Source organism: Cupressus sempervirens, chromosome 7 (assembly GCF_028749045.1).
Source record: "Cupressus sempervirens isolate cs-2001-9-10 chromosome 7, ASM2874904v1, whole genome shotgun sequence".
NCBI classification, from domain to species: Eukaryota; Viridiplantae; Streptophyta; class Pinopsida; order Cupressales; family Cupressaceae; genus Cupressus; species Cupressus sempervirens.
Window position 1 is genome coordinate 354,130,213 of NC_143124.1, and position 19,000 is coordinate 354,149,212.

The 19,000-nt window shown below is 33.8% G+C and overlaps 1 pseudogene; it reads left to right on the forward strand.

Annotated features, from left to right (window-relative positions):
- Positions 1–4,368: 4,368 nt before the first annotated feature.
- Positions 4,369–5,197, forward strand: LOC149546915 (F-box protein At2g02240-like; annotated as a pseudogene).
- The last annotated feature ends 13,803 nt before the right edge of the window (positions 5,198–19,000 follow it).

The following is a 19,000-nucleotide window of genomic DNA, read 5'->3' on the forward strand; positions in this document are numbered from 1 at the left end:
CTTGTATATTTTTCCTCTAGGCTATTTAGATGTTGTGCATTATTGCTCAACCACCTGTCTATTTGTTGTGTTTATTTCACCTCGTCCAATGACCCTTGTTAAATTGGTGTGAATGATTCTTGTCTTATCATTTTTGGTAATTAACCTTTTTGCAATGCTGCAAATCTTTGAGGAGTTTCATATTTGCATGGAACATTTGCCAATCATGACCTTGGTCACATTTATATGGGGCCCTATACTGCCGAGGACTTGATTTTGGAAGAAGGTAGTTGTAAGGGCCCATTGTTCTTCCTCAAAACCATGTTCTAGTTGGCTACGTCTGAGTACAAAGGAAGATTCAATATATTTTCATGGCGTACAAAGGACCTAGTAGTTGTAATGTAGCACTTGAAGCTATGTTACCGAGTACAAAGGACCTATTATGAATGATAGTAAATATTGTTTAATATTTTTTTTTCCCTTAAATGACTTGGGAATAATTGAAGCCTATATTGAGGCATTCCTTTATTGTATGTAGTTGTGTTTTTGGCAAGGCTCTGTAAGAATTGCTAGTGCAGAGTATTTCTCACAGTTTTTGGTGTTTAGTCTATTTGGAAGATTTCCTAGAAGACTTACTATTTACTTGGGTGATGTGTATTTGCATGCCCAGTCATCACTCTAAAAATGGTACAATTAAATTATGTTTCCTTTGAATGCATTGTGCATAGTTCATCTGAGATATTTTTTGAAAGAGCTTTGCTACTTGACATCTTGCTACCAAGGAAAGTTTTCCTACATAAAAAATCAAATAGATGGCTATATACCAAAATTTAACACAGTGAAAAATAGGGCAAACTAAGAAAGAATAGGGCTTTGCCATAAAGGAGACGATTATATCAAATATCGGCTTAGAATTCCCTATCTGTATCCATGCTCATTGTACTGAATTCGTATTTTGCCTTATTGCGATTCCTTGTGCTTGCTTCAAATAATTTTTTAAAAAAATTGATGTAATAATTTGTTCTTTTTATTAACCATTTTTCCTCCCTAGATTAATTCTATTTATTCCTCACTATTTGAACGAGTCAGATAACATTATTTATTTTTTATCTATCTAAATTCTTCAGTTGAAATGTCATGCCCAGACTTGACTTCCTATACCTCTCTCAACCTTTAATGCATGGATAGAATCATTGAAAATGATTAGATCACTAGCAAATATGAGAATGATCCGCCACCAAAATAAGGGCTTATTTCAGTGGCAAATGGACATGTGATTCATTGCCACAAAAGTGGGTTTTCTTCTCTCACCTATAGCCCAAACTTCAGGATTTCTTGCTTTCTAAGCTTGTTATTTATGCTTAGGAAATGCCTTGGCTTAAAATGACAGCCCCAAAATTAATTCTTTTCCCTACTTCAATCTTAGGATGTAGCTAGATGGATTTAATGAAAAGCTTTGTTAACCTGAAGTCATAGTGTTTGTCGCTGACCTCTCTATGTCCGTTGAGAAGATTGATTTCATCCATTTTTGAAAATTCAACTTTGCAGTACTATTTTAGACTTAAGATTTCTCACCAAACCATGAACTTGTTCTGTAAAAGTTTTGTTTTAGGCTAAATAACATATATCCTTTTTTAAGATACAAACATTTTTCCCCTTCAAGTTTGGTGCAAAACCTATGAGATTCTTAAACCTACAGGACCTAAATGGTCATCTTTTTTATGTCTTCCATATGTATGTTATACCAGTCTTTTGTTTTAGAGATCTACAATTTTTTATCTCTTCATGCTCTATCTCCTTTCTTTATTTCTCATGATTTATTATTTCCAGAGAGAACTGAGCTTGTAAGATTTTTCCAGTTCCTTAGTATATTTACTGAATGGTGTAACATTCTAACATTTGTTAATTTATTTACTATGTTTAGTAAACATGATGATCATCCTTGCTATGCAATCAATTTTTTTATTGTTTTTTGGTTTGTTTGTTTCCTTGAGTATGTATGTTTGTTGATTGTTCATTCTAATATTTGCTGGTTGTTATTTTATGATTAGTAAACATGGTGAACAGTCTTGCAATGGCACTTGAGTTTTCTAATTTTATTACTTTTCCCAATTTGTTTAGATTCATGAGTATGTGTTGGTTTTTTTGCACTCCTGAAGGTCTTCATGTAACATGAAAATGTTTATGTAAAACAATGGTGATAATAACTAGTATCATGTTTCAATTCTTATTATAACGAAAGTATAATGAACACTTTGCTCACTTATGGAATTTTCAGAACATTAACTATCTGAACCATACATGTATAAAATTTGAGACAAAGAAGAGGGTTAATTTCAAAGTGGTTTGTTAATGTTCTATGTTCTGGTCAGGTCCGATAAGTGGAAGCTAAAAGTTATAATGGGGCTTCGAATCCTTATTTCTATAGTCACTAGGTAAACAAAAAATTTTGAAATTGAGGCACATAAAGGCACTATCTTGTTATGCAAAACAACGCCTCAACTTTTATATATATCTGAAAGATTGTCAGTTAATGTTTGAATAGGCTCCAAGTAACTCAATCAATATAAAGAATACATAAAGCTAGAAAAAAAGCAGTCACCATTGCTTCAGGTCTTGTACAAACAACTATGTTAGTAGTTGTTATCTATATATCCTCCATCACATTTATAGTGTTAAGAATCAAGAGAAATATTTAGTAGATCTAGTCCTGGGTTTGAGTATATTTCACTTTAACTTCTCCAATCCATCTACTACCCCATCTGCAAAATTCACATGTTTTGTGGGTAGCAAGAAATATATTAATTTTACCTTAAAAAAAAGAGCTATATTAATTTTAAGTTAATATTCTCTCCCCTACAATTGTTTATTTTGTTATACATTGTTTGAATTTCTAGTTTCTATTCACTCTCTCAGTCAAATCCAACATTGTAGGCTGTAAGATGCAAGCTTGAAGTTGAGCATGAAGTATGATGCCTTGAGTTGAAAAAAGATGATGTAACTGTGACTAGGAAGAGCCAAAGTTTATACTGGTGCATAGTGTCATTCAATTATTTAATATAAATTTCATGCTTGCCCTATTTTCATTATTTTGGATTATACTTTACCATGAGATTTTGGATTTAACTTTACCATGAGATTAGAATGTCAAGAAAATATTTAAAATGGTTCCAATAATAATTTCAAAATAGTATATGAATTTGTAGTAACATATTAATTGTATCAAAAAGACTTTTCATTACTGTATGCCTGAAATTTGATACTGATTGGCCATTTCCTACAATTAATTTTGTGATTGCTTTAGTTAAATAAAACTTAAGTAGTAGAATAAGAGGCAAGATTTCTAATTTGAATTCCCTTCTCTCTCATTCGACCATAGAATCAATTCTTATACAATAGAACCGATTCTTACATTTTATCATATAACTCTAATAAAAATATCTATATGCCACCTTGCATGCTTCATACACCTTTCACTCTCCATATTTCACACTCTTAGTGTAATTCAGCTATGTAGAATTGTAAGATGCAAGCTTGAAGTTGAGTAAAAAATGATGCCACGAGTTGAGAAAAAATAATGTAACTATGCTACGAAAGAGTCGAAGCTCAGACCGGTGCATAGCTTCATTTTAATATTTAATATAACTTTCATGTTTCTTTTCTATTTCTTCTTCCCTTGATTCCATCATTTTTGTTTTAACTTTACTATGGAATTAAACGTTAGAAAATATTTTAATTTTATAATAATGTCAGAATAGTTTATTTCTTTTTCTTGAACACATTCAAGAGAACACTAGATTTCGTCTACCTATATCCAATTTTAAGTTGCCTATATCTAATACCAATCTGCCATATATAGTTTAAGCCTTCTGCAAGCCTTAACATAGATCACTTAATGTCATCCAGTTATAAAATTTCCATTTTGTGAGACTAATGTTATGATTTCTTCTATTGAGTGAAACTTTAGTGGAATTAAGAGGCAAGCTCTCATAATGTTACTTCTCTTTATAAATTCATAGCTCTTTCAAACCACCATATAATTTATTATTATATTTCATCATAATTAAGTCTAATTACAATATCTATACACCTTGCATGCTTCTCAGTGATGTTAAATAGATAACATAAAATAATTCTAGAATTAGTCTTTCAAGTTTAGCCACCAAATCAGTTTGTATTGAAAACTTAACACAAATACTGACTCAATTGTCTGGTTTCCTTTAGTGACATACTACATGACCCCAAACACTATTAAAATAGTATTTAGGGAGCCTTGACTCTAGTCCTCTAAGGTTCTTGCTAACCTTTATTTAAGTAGGCTAGCTAATTCAGAGATTCTCACACAGAACATCTTATTTTATAATGCTAGAATAAATGTTTCAGTTTGCAATGGCCTCATGGTTTAATGAAGTTAGAAGCTGTAGCTAAAAGTCAGTAGATTATTATTTAGAACATCTTTTATTTGCAGAGATTCTTATTTAGAACATCTTTCTTTTAAATCTCAAATGAATTTATTTTGAATCTTTGATCAATTCAGAAGGTTTGGCTGCACAAACCCACAGTGAAACTATGCTTTATATTGTCTGCAAGAGAGTTGGGTATAGTTTGGGGAAGTGATGATCAATACTAGAAGTGGAATTCTGAAGATAACATTAGGTAAGCTACTGCATAGTTGTTGAATTCTTTAAATTTTTTATATTTAGGTGAACATGGAAAAAATGGTCAAGCAAAGCTAATGAAAAATTTTCATTCATTTTACAGCATTTTTTTTTAGGAAGTAGCTGAACTAATTGATGTATGCTGGTTTGAAGTGGAAAGCAATTTTGACAGCACACTTTTGTCTCTTGGTATAGACTATACTTTCTCATTTAGAGTAAAGTTCAAGGAATCACATGATGGCCCATATGGTTGGTATTTTGAACCAGTCGAATTTCTATTTACAAATCCTTGTGAACAACAACAACGATCTGCTCAATTTTTGCAAAACACTGAGAATCCTATTCATAGTGAAGGATATGATATGACTTCTTTTAGACATGCCAGGGATGGCTGGATGGAGTTTGAAGTAGGTGTGTTTTCTGTGCAAGAAGATGAGGATGGTCCAAAGAAAGTGACATTTAAGATGAAAGAAATGGTTGGTGGAGATTGGAAAGATGGACTTCTTATAGAAGGGGTTATAATTCAACCTAGCTTTCTAGTTCCAGGAAATGTTCAGTAAGAAAAGATAGGATGTGACCTCAGTTTTACAGTATGTGTTTGCATAAGTAATGATATATACAAAGATGCTCTGGACCTTTCTATGTATGTTTCTCAGTTTATTTTGGCTCTATGTATGTCTTTTTTTTGAAGCAGGACTACCAAACTGTCTAAAGCTTGGTTTGTAAGAAATTATGTTATGGATAAGTATACGGAGTAAAAGATTACACTTTTCTCATTTATTGTTGTTGAAATTATTTAGTTTGTTTAGTTTCATTTTATGTTTGTTCAAAATCTTTAACAGTTTGTTTTACTGGCGGTGAAACCTTTGCGAAAATAAATCATAAATTTTGGTGGGTAAACTGTCTGTGTACATACGCTTGTTTGCTTTGCATGAGTAACATTATTTTGGTTACAAGTAAAATATATGTGAATACATCAGGTTTGCATCATTTGAACTGTTCATAATGGTTTTCCTTTCTACAATTGTTTATTAGTGGCTCTTTCTTCCGAAATTTTACAATTTTTTTAATTTAATTGCTATTATTTGCTTTTTTTTGGCCCTTTCTGGCTGAATTTTCCATTTCACATAGATTATCTGCTTTTTTTGCCCTTTCTGGCTGATTTTTCCTACAGGTGAGAAGGATGTAACTTCTTCCTTCAAGAAGATTGTTATGTGCTCCCTAATTCTAGAAAACTGATTGGTGTTGAACAAGATGATATGAACTGAAAAAATTTTCCTATGTCATCATTATGTTCTTGTAATTTCCTTGCCTGAAATAGATGTTGTGAACTGAGATAGTTCTCTAGTATGACTTGCGTGACATTCCTCCATGATATTTTCTTCTAATCCTTGTTGCCTTAAAGACTTTTATGAAAACTTTCATATCCAAACACTGAAAATATTTGTAGTATATCTAAGATAGTATGACATCAACACTAAATAGTAGTGTAAGTATCCAAGGTATTATGACATCACTCTAGATCTGGATTGGCTGCAAGGAAAATGTAATGCAATGTAGAAATGACAATGTAACAAAACATGAATATAGAGGAGGATTTCGTAAAAAAATTTAGTAGGTATTGCTAAGATGTTTTAAGTTATTTTAAAGCTGGTGGTGCTATAAATTTTGTATTGCAGTTCAAGCTTGTAAGAGTTGAAATGGGTGATAAAAAGCCTTAGCTGGTGGTGCAATTTATAGCCCCCACCTTTACCACCCTCTCAAATCTCCAGTCCTAAAAAGTAGGCACTGTTATTCTTAAAGAAAATGTCAATTAACCCATAAAAAATTTCTTTTTTCACTTCGTAAAACACCCAGCTAGTGAAGGGACTCAGTACTTGAACGTGAAAAACAACCAATAATGTGATGCCACACCAGCAGTGCAAGTATGGGTACTCTTATTTCTAGTCCACCACAGTCCTAAGCTATTGACCATAAGATGCCTTCATTCCAGTCTTCTTTAACATTTTACTGCAGTCACAAATATGCTACGGCTATGCTGATAGATCAAGTATCTACCTAGCATGTGTATGGGCTGAGAATTGATCCCTTCTAAACATATTTCTTACACTCTACCCCATGCTACCTTCCCCATTTTATATTTTATTTTAATCCATCTACCATGCAGTTTCATAATTTGATTGATAGTTTCATATTTGAAAGATGAGATATCACACCACCCTACACTAGAACACTGTAAGTGGATAGGCATGACACCTTGGAGAAAGTTTCTTCAAGTTTGGATGCTAACTCACACCTTTACTCATTTTATGAATGAGAATTTGGTTTTGACTCTTCACTTTAAATGAAACAATCTCCAATCAAGTCCTCTCCCAGATGAAATCATTTCAAAGATTATTGATATTCATAAGATAACTGGCCAGTGTGCATATATTGCTGGTGTATGGCATTGAGCTTGCACTTTAGTAGCATCTTGCAAGAAATGTTTACATCCTGATATATAGTGATCAAGGAATCATACATCTTTGTTGTCTTCATCTCTAAAATGTGCAGTATCAAATGATTATTCACCAAATCTGAGGTGATTCTCTTCAGCTTTGGTTGACCTTTGTTATTGTCCAGCCAATTAAAGAAGGTTAGTATGAGACTTGAGTTGCCACCTTGTCTCCATGAAACTCAAAAATAAACCTCTAGCCCTCCCCCAATAGCATCTACAAATTTCATTTCCGAGGAGTAAAGTTGGAAGCACCCTCTACACAAGCATGCTCTCCGAGTCTGAGAGTAGTCACACCTGCAATTCTTAGAATATGCTAGAACCAAATAGATTGGTTAGCTATAACACAGATTAGCAACCTATCACAAGAGCAGAAACACTTCAATACTAAAGTACTTTGGGCATCCTGCCCTATAACTTCTCACTCTTATGGAACTCTTCAAATACTGAAGAATCTTGAGCATAACACACCCTGAAAAGAATCAGCCACCTATATAGGTAAAAAGCAATCCTCTGATAACTAGTTCTTAAGCATCATTCTCAATAACATATCATGGGACCTAATGCCTCTTACATGCACATATTGGCTTCAATAACTAAATCTTGGGCATCACAACTACTGAAACCACTAAAAAATCTGCCTCACAAACAACATCCCTTTACATACTCTGATACCATGTTGCATTTCCCGACCATGGTAAGTAGATTGTACACTAAAAATGTTAAAACTTAGAACACCAGGAATGTTGAACATGATAACTCCTAAAAAATGAAAAATTCTAATTCTGAATACAAGAATCTGAAAGTACATCTCATTGAAAAGAAAATAGTGTATAACTAGTATTCAACTCTCAAACCTTTAACTTTCTTCTCATTAAATTTGAAAAATAATGTTGCACCAGCTCAACATTAAGCAAAGAAATTAGCAGAGGAGACATGGGGCAAAAGCAAAGATGTGAGTCAATCTTGTTTTGAAATTCTCTCTTGTAGATGTTTAAGCTGACTGTAGAGCCAATCATTATTATTTTCTAATGATTTTGTTCCTTGTCTTTTTAGGCTGAAAAGGCAGCATTTGAAGAAGAAAGAGGAAGAGGTGATGTATCTTATAGTTCTGTTTGCTCATGATTCACATTGCTTATCTTCTAGTAAATTTTTGGGCTTCTTGTTTGGCTGTGATTATAGACACATTATTTAGGACCATGCAAATAAGATCTTGAAAAGTATTTAGTTTGTTGATGTTAAATCTTAGTCTAAAATTCTTTCAGGAGAAAGATAGGTCTAGTGATGCAAACCCTTACAACAATAGTAGAATAGTGATGTAAACCCTTACAAAAAAAACTATATGTAAACCCTTAAAATTCAACTCAGACACCAAGACTAAAATGTAGAAAATTTCTTCTTAGTCACCATCTAGATACCATGCCTATTGAAAAATATGTGAGAACACTAGAAGCACCCACTTTATGAGATGGTTGTCAAATCTTGCAATTGTAAAATTGAAATTTCCAAAATACATCATGAAATTGGTCCAACATTATATGTATAGAAATCTATGTCCAAATGAAACGTTGAGCAAGACCTATAAAATCTCATGCTATCAGTATCCAAGATTCAAATGTGATTATTATTAGAAATTAAAAACCTCTCCCAAAGTTTGAACTAGAATGGGGAAGAAGATTTCAAACATTGTAATATTCAATTTATGAACTACACTGAATCATGATGATGCTCAAAGGAAATGATCATAAATTCATTTTTAGGTGTCAGCTTACTATAATATTAAGATCCTATAGGAGGATGCAATTTCATACTTAATTTGTAATCAAATCAATTAAATTAAATAGAAACACTCATTGGATAAGTGATTTTTTAAAATGTTGAGTTCTTGCCAAGCTGAGTATTCCAACTATGGTACAACACAACCATGCCACACACTGTTGGAGTTATGGGTTGGCTTATTGTAGTAGTAGGATATTATCCTGGGTTACATTCCCATGTGTCCTCCAATGGTAGCATTGCAACCCTTTGGACCATTGCAGTAAAGTTGTGAACCCTTGTTGCAGTTAGTTGAAGTAGATGAAAAGAAAGCAAATAAGAGTATTAAAGGAGTGTCAAACTACTAGTAAGATGCCTGTTGCCAAGATGTGAGAAGTTTTTGTAAAGCGAACTAAGTCCATGTTAGCATTTCCAACTCCTCTGTTGGTTCAATTTTAGTTTCAGAAAAACTCATGTTTTCTATTGCTAACATATTTCACTTTTTATAAGTGCATCTATCACAGAGACTCGATGGAGTTAGAGCATTGATGTATTTGGAAGATATCAATCTATTGACCGTGAAACAGTCACATTTCATTTTTATTCTACTTGATGTTTGATTATCTAACACTATATAGAATTCTTTATATGCATTTATTTTCTATAATATTATGTATTGTAGTCTCAGCTTGTCCAAGCTCTATCTTTTATAGAAACTATTCATGTCCATATCAATTTACCAAACCCAGAGAGAAGAGCATTGCATATAGTTTGGATTGTCTTGTGCCCAGGGTATTAATATTAGATTATTATTTTCTTCTTCCACCAAATATTATGGCATAGGACATAGAACAAATACCATTATCATTTCTCAAACATGACTGAATTTATTACTTTCTGAACTCATTGGTCTTTGCAAGATCACACCTGCAAAGAGGAATAATACTTCATCAAAATCTATAGAAGTCAAGGAAAATAGCAATGTGCAGGGGATTTTTCTACTCTATAAAATATATTATATTGCGGTTGTTAGGAGAAGCACACCTTTATTTCCCTTAAAGTCCTAATTTTAAAATGCAACTGAAAATAAAAACTTTTGGTGCTATCCACTGAACTTAAGTATAAAAGAGAGAGTGTGATTACTAGTGTTTTAAGATCATTAGAAAATTATCTTAGCATGAACATCACTTACCTAGTTTGAATTTATGAAGCCATGCACCAATACTAGTACAACCATGAATTGACTTTTGTTTTAACTGCAAGGAAAATATTAGGGTGGGTTACTCAGAATAAACGAGGGAACTTATTAACTGCTTGCTTAATTAAGGTTTATACATCATTTAGGAAAGAATTCTTTGCATTGTAATAATGTTTTCAGTATTTGCAAGTGTAAGGTCAATGAAAAAATTTACTTCTAATTCAAGTTCTAAAGGTCAATGTCAAAATTTACTTCTATTTCAAGTTGTGCATGGCCAAGCTTTTCCTTTTGCATGAAAATTGATGGTTCAATGATGACTAAGTACCATGTCACTTTAAAACAAAAAAGTTGGGAACTCCCTTGCCCCTACTCATGCTTGCATGTCCCTGTATCTATATCAGATACAGATACAATATGGCATGGATAGACATTGGATTCCCTACCCACGCGTGGTAAAAAACACTTAATTTTCCAATTGTGCCAAATAATATGTGATTTGATCTTTAAAAATCTGACATAAATCATCCTTAATTAAGAAAATCTTCAATTATGCAACTTTGTTTTGTTGTTGACATAAACAAAAACCTACACCAAATGAGGAAGACGATAATTATTTTCCTATTTCAGCTATCCATTTTTCTGAATTATCTTCCAGAGCACAACTCTATTAGTTTTAGAATATTGTAATAGTTAAATCAACTTATAATTATGTAGATAGCAATTGCATTTCTATGTTGCTTTTGAAATAATGAAAATATCTTGTAAGAAGTTAGAAACTTGTGTCAAATATATGTGTATATGTTCTATTATGAATGTTGTATTCAACCATATCCATATTGAGGGTCTTAAAAAATGGCCTTATCAGTATCTGCTATCATACCTGTATTGTATATGTATCTGTATCCATTCAACTTTGGTTAATGTATTGATATATAAATGATTTGAATGGCTTATTCTATTTTGCAGAGCCAAATTGTTCAATCAGATGTACAATCTGCCACCCAGTTGGTAGGCATAATTGCATGCACATCTGAGAAAAATGAGGTTGCAAGTTCTGACAGTTCTGAAAGCCAAGCCCCAGATTATCTACTTATGCTAACTACATTTTCTGAATATATCACTCCTAAAAAGAAAGATAGGCCAATATGTATTGATGCAGTTGATTCTGCATCAGCAACCCTTAAAGGCATTAAGGCATTGGCATAATTATGCTCAAAGAATCAGAGTTACCAGAAAAGAATAATTGAATCTCTTGGACTTTGTTTATTGCAGCATTTTATGCTTAGTGATGATTAAGAGCAACTAGCTACAACTGAAGTATATGATGCATCTAGTCTGCGCGAGGGACAAGATCAAGTTTCTACTTCTGTAGATAAAGGTGCCCTTCCAAAAGAAAATGGCTCATCTAGTGTGAGGGTGCCACCTACTGCACACATTAGAAAGCATGCATCTAGGCTCCTAACCATTCTTTCACTACATTCTGAAGCATCAAAAATAATTTCAAAAGATAAAGCTTGGTGCAGATGGCTTGAAGACTATGCAAATGGAAAAATCTCCGAGTGCAATGATCCAAAAATTTGTAGTTATGCTCAAGAAACTCTATTAAACATATGAAATACAAATTACAATGGGAAAAACCACACATTTGGCAGCGGGTAGGAAGGAAACATGGATATTCAGAGAAATATGTGCTCTTGGTACAAGGATATGGTTTTTATCATAAATATTGAGGCATCTTACTATAAATGTCAAACTTTCCAAGACCACAACATTCCTCAAAATAGTGCAATAGATATTACTGACGTGGAGTATTCAGCAAACAATCTTGATGAGAGAATTGGTAGATTTGAAGAAGATTCAAAGCCTGGCATTCATTCGAGGATTCCTCAAGACACATCTCAAGAGATGCATGAAGAAGCAGATCCATATGCTAATTATAGAACTAATTTTACAAAAGGGAACCAAATTTGATATATCACATCTCAAAGATGAGTTTCCAATAGGTCACTTCGATGTCAAAGTGTCATGTCTTGCCAAAGAGGTAGCTGGATCATAGCTTTAATAGAAATAATATTCCAAAAATTACAAGAAAACAAAATCTATATTGAATCATGGTTGCAAATGGTTACAAGGATAAAAAATAATCAATTTATTTAAATTGAAAACATAAAACTTCTAGCTTTGCAAAGTCAAACACAAAATTGAGATAAGTTGTGGAAATGGAGAAATAGATTAACAATGTAAAATCATAAATAGCATATTGGAAGGAAGCTTATTTAAACATGGAAACCTCTATTACATAAGCTGCGGAAAACTCAACTGCTTTTCCAAAGTTTTGAATTCTTCTCCTCATGTTTGCTATGTTCTTTTGTTATTTTAATTATATAGTGTCTTTGTATTGGTTATAACTTATTATTATTATTATAAAGACAATGAGACTTCTATTTCCCACTGAATATTGGGATGAGGGGATGAAGGGCCTAGATTTGTGTATAGAAGTGGTAGGTGGACATAGAGTCCCCACTGATATTTGTTTGATTTTTCTTTGTGGGCAAGTTGTTGAATTGCAGGTGAGATTGCTTGATGAGTTCACTTGGGGAGCCGGCTTGGCAATCTAACATGGTGAGTGGGCTTAAAGTGGCCACTTGGTGGGGCAAGTTGGCAAGCCAACTTAGTAAGGCCACTTGGAGATGCGACATGGCGAGCTGACTTTGTGAGCAACCTCGATGAGTAGACCTAAAGACTGACCTTGATGAGGCACTTTGGTGAGGTGACTTGGCAAGATGACCTAGAGAGTTGACCTAGGGGATGGGCTTGGTGAGAAAACTTAAAGAGTCAACTTGGTGAGCGCACTTGAATTGTCGGCTTGGTGAGTGGACTTGGGGACTTGGTGGGACATGTGGGCGAGCTGACTTAGTGAGGCAACTTGGTGAGCTGACTTGGTGAGTGGATTTAAGGACTAACCTTGATGAGGCACTTTGATGGGGTGACTTGATGAACGAACTCAGAGTCAACTTGGCAAGTGCACTTGAACAGTTAACTTGGTGGGGTGACTTGGCCAGCCCACCTAGCGAGCATACTTGAATAGTCAACTTGGTGAGCCAACGAAGTGAGCTGACATGGTGAGTGGGCTTAGAGAAGCAACTCAGTGGGGCAACTTGGCAAGCACACATAGCAAGCTAACTTGCTGAGGCAAGGTGGTAAAACCACTGGGTGAGTCAACATGGTGAGCTAACTTAAAGAGTCAACTCGTTGAGGTGACTCGGTGGGGGTAACTTGGTGGGCTGACCTAGAGAGTTGACCTAGGGGGCAGACTTGGTTAGTGAACTTAAAGAGTCGACTTGGTGAGTGTACTTGAATTGTTTGCTTGGTGAGCTGACTATGGGACTCAGCCTGGTGAGCTGATATGGCGAGTCGACTTAAGGTGGCAACTTGGTGGTGCAAGTTGGTGAGTTGACTTATTGAGGCCACTTGTTGAGGTGACTTCACGAAGTGACTTGGTGAGCCGACTTGCTAAGTGTACTTTGGTTGGGTGACTTGATGAGAAAACTTAAAGAGTCAACTTGATGAGCATACTTGAACAAATGACTTGGTGAATCTAGTCAGTGGAAATGGGTCTTTAGGAATGTGCCAACACTCCCATAGGAATCTGGCACTTGAGGGGAATCAGTGGTGGAGAAAAGAGAAGAGTGAGCATTGTCTTAGAAATTCTAATGAGGCCAAGGTTGTTGTCCAAGGTTTTTGTTTTTGGATAAACCAACAAGTGGCTTAGATAGGTATGAATCTTTCTAAATTGGTGGCAGATACTAAATCCATCATCAAGGTTTTTGTTTGTTAGAATTTTTGTGGATGTTCCTCAGATGATATCATTGGTTCAAATTCATCTAACAAGGAACCTTTCAACCCAATAGTAGTTGGTTGAATGGGTTATATTGTGAAGTCTTATATATGTAAGAGGGAGCTGCTATTATAGATATATAAGAGGGAGTCAGGTGTACTTGAAGAGAATGTTTCAAGACTTGTTCATGCAAGAAAGTAATAATAATTTATACTGTAGTCAGCTTCAGTTTTATCTTTCCATTGAAGCTTTTAGTCCAAGGCAAAACTAACAACATATAACAACTAGATGCTTAATTGAGAGTATACCATTTAAGCAAAACATTTTCAAATTTTGTTCAACTGTTACACACTTTTTCTGGCTTGATAAACCTTAGATGTGAGGATGAAGATGGTCATGTCTGGTCTTGTAAGTTGTAATGGACTATTCCTAAGGTTTTCCAAGCTCCTAAATAGCTATGTTTTAGTGATTTTTCATTCTCAGCACCTGAATCTACTTTGAAAATCTTGGGTGCAGCCTTCATTAAGGTGGATTCTCCTAAATGATTTCCTTTTAGCGTATAACTTGTTGTGCATAGTTGCCAATTTTTCTTATTGTATCAGGCATATTAATGAAGAAGCATATTAGTTACTATTAGTGTTTACAACAGTTTGATTAGTTATTGTCGATATTTTTTAGGCATTCTATAAAACAGTTCACATGCCTTCCATATGATATGACATTTTGCATGCATCCTGCACTCTCTCATCCAGCTGATGATGGATTACAGAGAGTGATATGAAACAATGACACTAAAAACACACAATCAAATCCAAAATGAACTTGCATTACAAATGGATTGTGGAAATCTGATATTGTTGATTTTGCATGCATGTGTACCAGGACAATGACAACTTAAACATATATTTATATGTTTAAGTTGTATGTTTAAGTTGTCATTGTCCTGGTAGACATGCATGCAAAATCAACAATATCAGATTTCCACAATACATTTGTAATGCAAGTTCATTTTGGATTTGATTGTGTGTTTTTTAGCATCATCGTTTCATATCACTCTCTGTAATCCATCATCAGTCGGATGAGAGAGTGCAGGATGCATGCAAAATGTTATATCATACGCAAAGCATGTGAATTGTTTTATAGAATGCCTGAAATTTATTTTTTTGACCTTTATTGGTCAAAATTTCTACCTTTATTGGTCAAAATTTTTGACCTTTATTGGTCGAAATTTCTACCTTCATTGGTCAAAATTTTTGACCTTTATTGGTCAAAATTTCTACCTCCATTGGTCAAAATTTTTGACCTTTATTGGTCAAAATTTCTACCTTCATTGGTCAAAATTTTTGACCTTTATTGGTCAAAATTTCTACCTTCATTGGTCAAAATTTTGACCAATTCTAGGCAAAACTTGCACTATGGCTATGAGAGTTTTTCGACCAAAGTATTGGTCAAAATTTTGAGCAGTTAGCAGGTTGGTTGAAATTTTGACCGAAAAAATTCTGACCAATGAGTTGGTCAAAGTTTGGTCAAAAAATGGGTCAAAATTTTGACCAATAATGGTCAAAAAATGACCTCAGATGTAGTAGTGGGTGTGACTACCTGGTACCTATAAAAAAAATTCTCTGCTAGCCTGACTAGGCTTGAAAATTTTCCAAAAATATAAATTTGAAAAAATGTAGAGATTAAATAAAATGCAAATCTAAAAAACAAATAATCAAATCGATTAAATGACATACCTGGTTTTCAAATCAGTGCCTTCAAGTGTCGATTTGCAAAAAAAATTTGCCTCATGATCAACTTTCACCTAGTATAGGCAAATTTATAGTCAATCTTTATTGAATCAATGTTTCAGATGCAATGGCGAGGTCAGATCTAACTCTAGACGCTCCCAATTTCTGTAGATTCTCTAGATTTGAGTTGAAGTGTTGAAGCATGAATGGTCTCAAATGGCTATGTGTGGAGAATCTTCCTGAGCTTTGATACCATATAAGAATTTGGCTTAGGGTAGAATTCACCCAACACCAAGGAACTCAAACACAAGCACAACAATAGACCAAAGACAGATTATGATTAGAATGACGATATATTCATTCAATATGCCATATGAAAGTACACTAGGAGTGCATGTATATAAAGACCTCTGGTGAGCTTCTAGAATGCATAAAAATAAACATCATGATAAGTCATACAACTAGGCACATGTCCACCAAATATGAGTTATGCTCCATTAAGCATGGATGTAAGTGCAATAATGTGAGGATAAGCCTACAATGGTGTATCTAGCAAATCAGTGGTGTAGACAACATGTGCTAAATTAGAGTTGTGTACTTATGTGTTGTCAACATGACAACTCATGAGAGTACACAAACTCCTAAGTGCTTCACCTAAATAAATAATAAAATAATGCATTACCCTAAGTAAACTTAAGTAAGTGTAAATAGTAAATACATATTTACACCAACAAGATGCTTTGATTGTGCTCACACTTGCTTTGATTATTTTCACATATTTTGCAATGTTCTCATCTTCTCTCATTTCATCTGATCAAAATGACCTCTAAGACTTTTAGCATTAACTCTTCTTACATTGCAATCTCCTCCATAAATCTCTTTTAGTTTGGTCCACATTTCATGAGTTGTTTTACAATCTTTTACTTCATCAAATTCAACATAACTAAGAGTAGATGCAATATCAATCATCATGATTTTATGATTCTTCTTTTTAGCAATATCTTCAACTAATAATGTTCCAGTGGGAGTCTTGTATTCAGCATCAAGATATTTGCAACTTGAATCATTGATGGTAGCCAAATGTAACCTCATAAGTCTTTTTCGTGCTACAAAATTGTATCTGTTCAACTTGGGAATCTCTCTTTTGCAAGATGTCTTGATCTTTAGCTTAGGTCCTTGAAACCTTCTCTGCAAACACCAAAAGCTCTTATACCAATTGTTGAAAATATAAGAGGAGTGATTGAGAGGGGAGGGGTGAATTAGTTACCACAAAAATAAATCCCAAATCCCTTTAGATTTTAGTACAAAATAAACTCTAAAAACTAAATATTGTTGATGCTCGGCAAACATATATAAAATGTTGTATCTCGGTAAATACTAAATATGCTCAATAAGTACTTAACATGAAAATTTTAGATGTTATCTATGATTACTATTATTTTAACTTAGATGCAAACACATAAAATAAAATAGCATGAACACATTTGACACCAAGATTTAACGTGGAAACCCAATTTAGGAAAACCACCAATTATAACTAGTTATTGTTTTCACTCTTCTAAAGTGATTCCTATTAGGAGCCAAGCCTATTAAAGGTTACAAAACACATTGTTATGTGTGATCCTATAAAAGGATTTAATCTCCCTATAGGAGTGGCCTTATTATAGGCCTTTAGACAATTCAATAGAACTACCACCTTGTTAGAGGTTTTACAAATAGTTGTTAAGCCAAATCTGTTAAGAGATTTAGATCACTACTACAATGGTTAGAGAGTAACAATGAGATGACCTGATTTTTGATGCAACTGAATTGCTAATTACATATCTCTATTATTTCTTGTACTTGATCCTTCCTGGTCAAATATATCTTTTCAGCTTCACAAAGATGTTCTACTTATCCTTCTAATTTGCTTCCTTACTACATCATTAGATCTTCAAAATCTTCCATGCATTCACACTCTTACACACTCTTAAAATTCTCAACTTGACCTTATACTTATATCATTCATATTGTCAAGTAAGCTCATATACAACTTAGAATAACTAATATTCATCTCCTTGATTGGCTAGAACCAATAGACAAATTAATTAAACTCAATATACCAAAATAAGAAAATCCTTTGTTAGCTAACCTTGCTCAATAGACACTAACTCAAAAACAATTTTCTCATGTTAACCAAGTGAACTCAGTTAACACTGCATATTCATGAAGATTCTTTGGTAACTGAGTGAGCTTAGTTAACACTGGTTGCATCCAATATTTCCTTCATTAGCTGAGTGAGCTTGGTTAACACTCGTCTTCTATAGACTTTCCTTTGACGCCTGAGTGAACTCGATAGACACTGCCTTCTGAACTAGGCAAACACAAGAATGTTCGGTAGACACAGAAAACTATCTTTAGTACCTTAGTGAGCTTGACATCCACTAACTGATAATGATATGACATTTTTGTAACACCAAAGACAATACACAATTAATCAATTGTATCCAACACAAGAAAGATGGAGCTTAATCCTTGAGTCTAGCCCCATGGTGGGCACCAAAACTATACAATAAAAAGGTGGGAACACTTATATAGACCATTGTAATTAAGAGAACTCATGATGAAGACTATCCTAAGAGGTGGCCTATAGCTTTTTATCTATGATGTGCAAGGATTCAAGATAGTAGTGATAGTATGGTAGCTCTCAAATGAACTTAGTAGTGACCCTTGCAAGGTGTAGCATAGAATAGAAGATTCAAAGGAGAAGAGACAAGAGTGCCAATATCAAAGAATCATAATTATGCAATAAAAAGTGAAAGCTATAAATAAATGAGATGCAAGATTTAAGCTAAGAGATACAACTAAAATATTAAGCTCACAAGCATGAAAGAGTTACAAATCTCCTAATTAGACTATGTGAGTTAAGCTAATGCATGAAGGAAATATAAGCTAAGAATGGAAGTAAGATAAATGCAAGTAATTAAAAATAGTGAAAATGTGATCAAGAGTACGAGTAAGCAAAATGACAATATTAAATTAGAGTGCAAGCACGAGATATGAGAGAGTGAGGAGAGAGTCTCTTTTTAAAGAGAAATGGATGGTAGGGACAAAGAGGCAACATTTGATGGTGGAGAATCAATCTCATGTTGACTTTGATGCACAAGAATTGCCAATAGGAAATATCAATGGTAGTGTTTAAGAGGTAAAAAATGTGTGGAGGAGAAAGGAAATTCCATCCACTTTGAAAAGTGTGTCCTCGCATGTGTAGACAAAAATGCCTTTTTCTTTTTATGTTTAAAATGGGAATAATCCTTTTCATATGCACAATTAGGATAAGAGAGACTTTGTAGACTTTTATTTACTGAA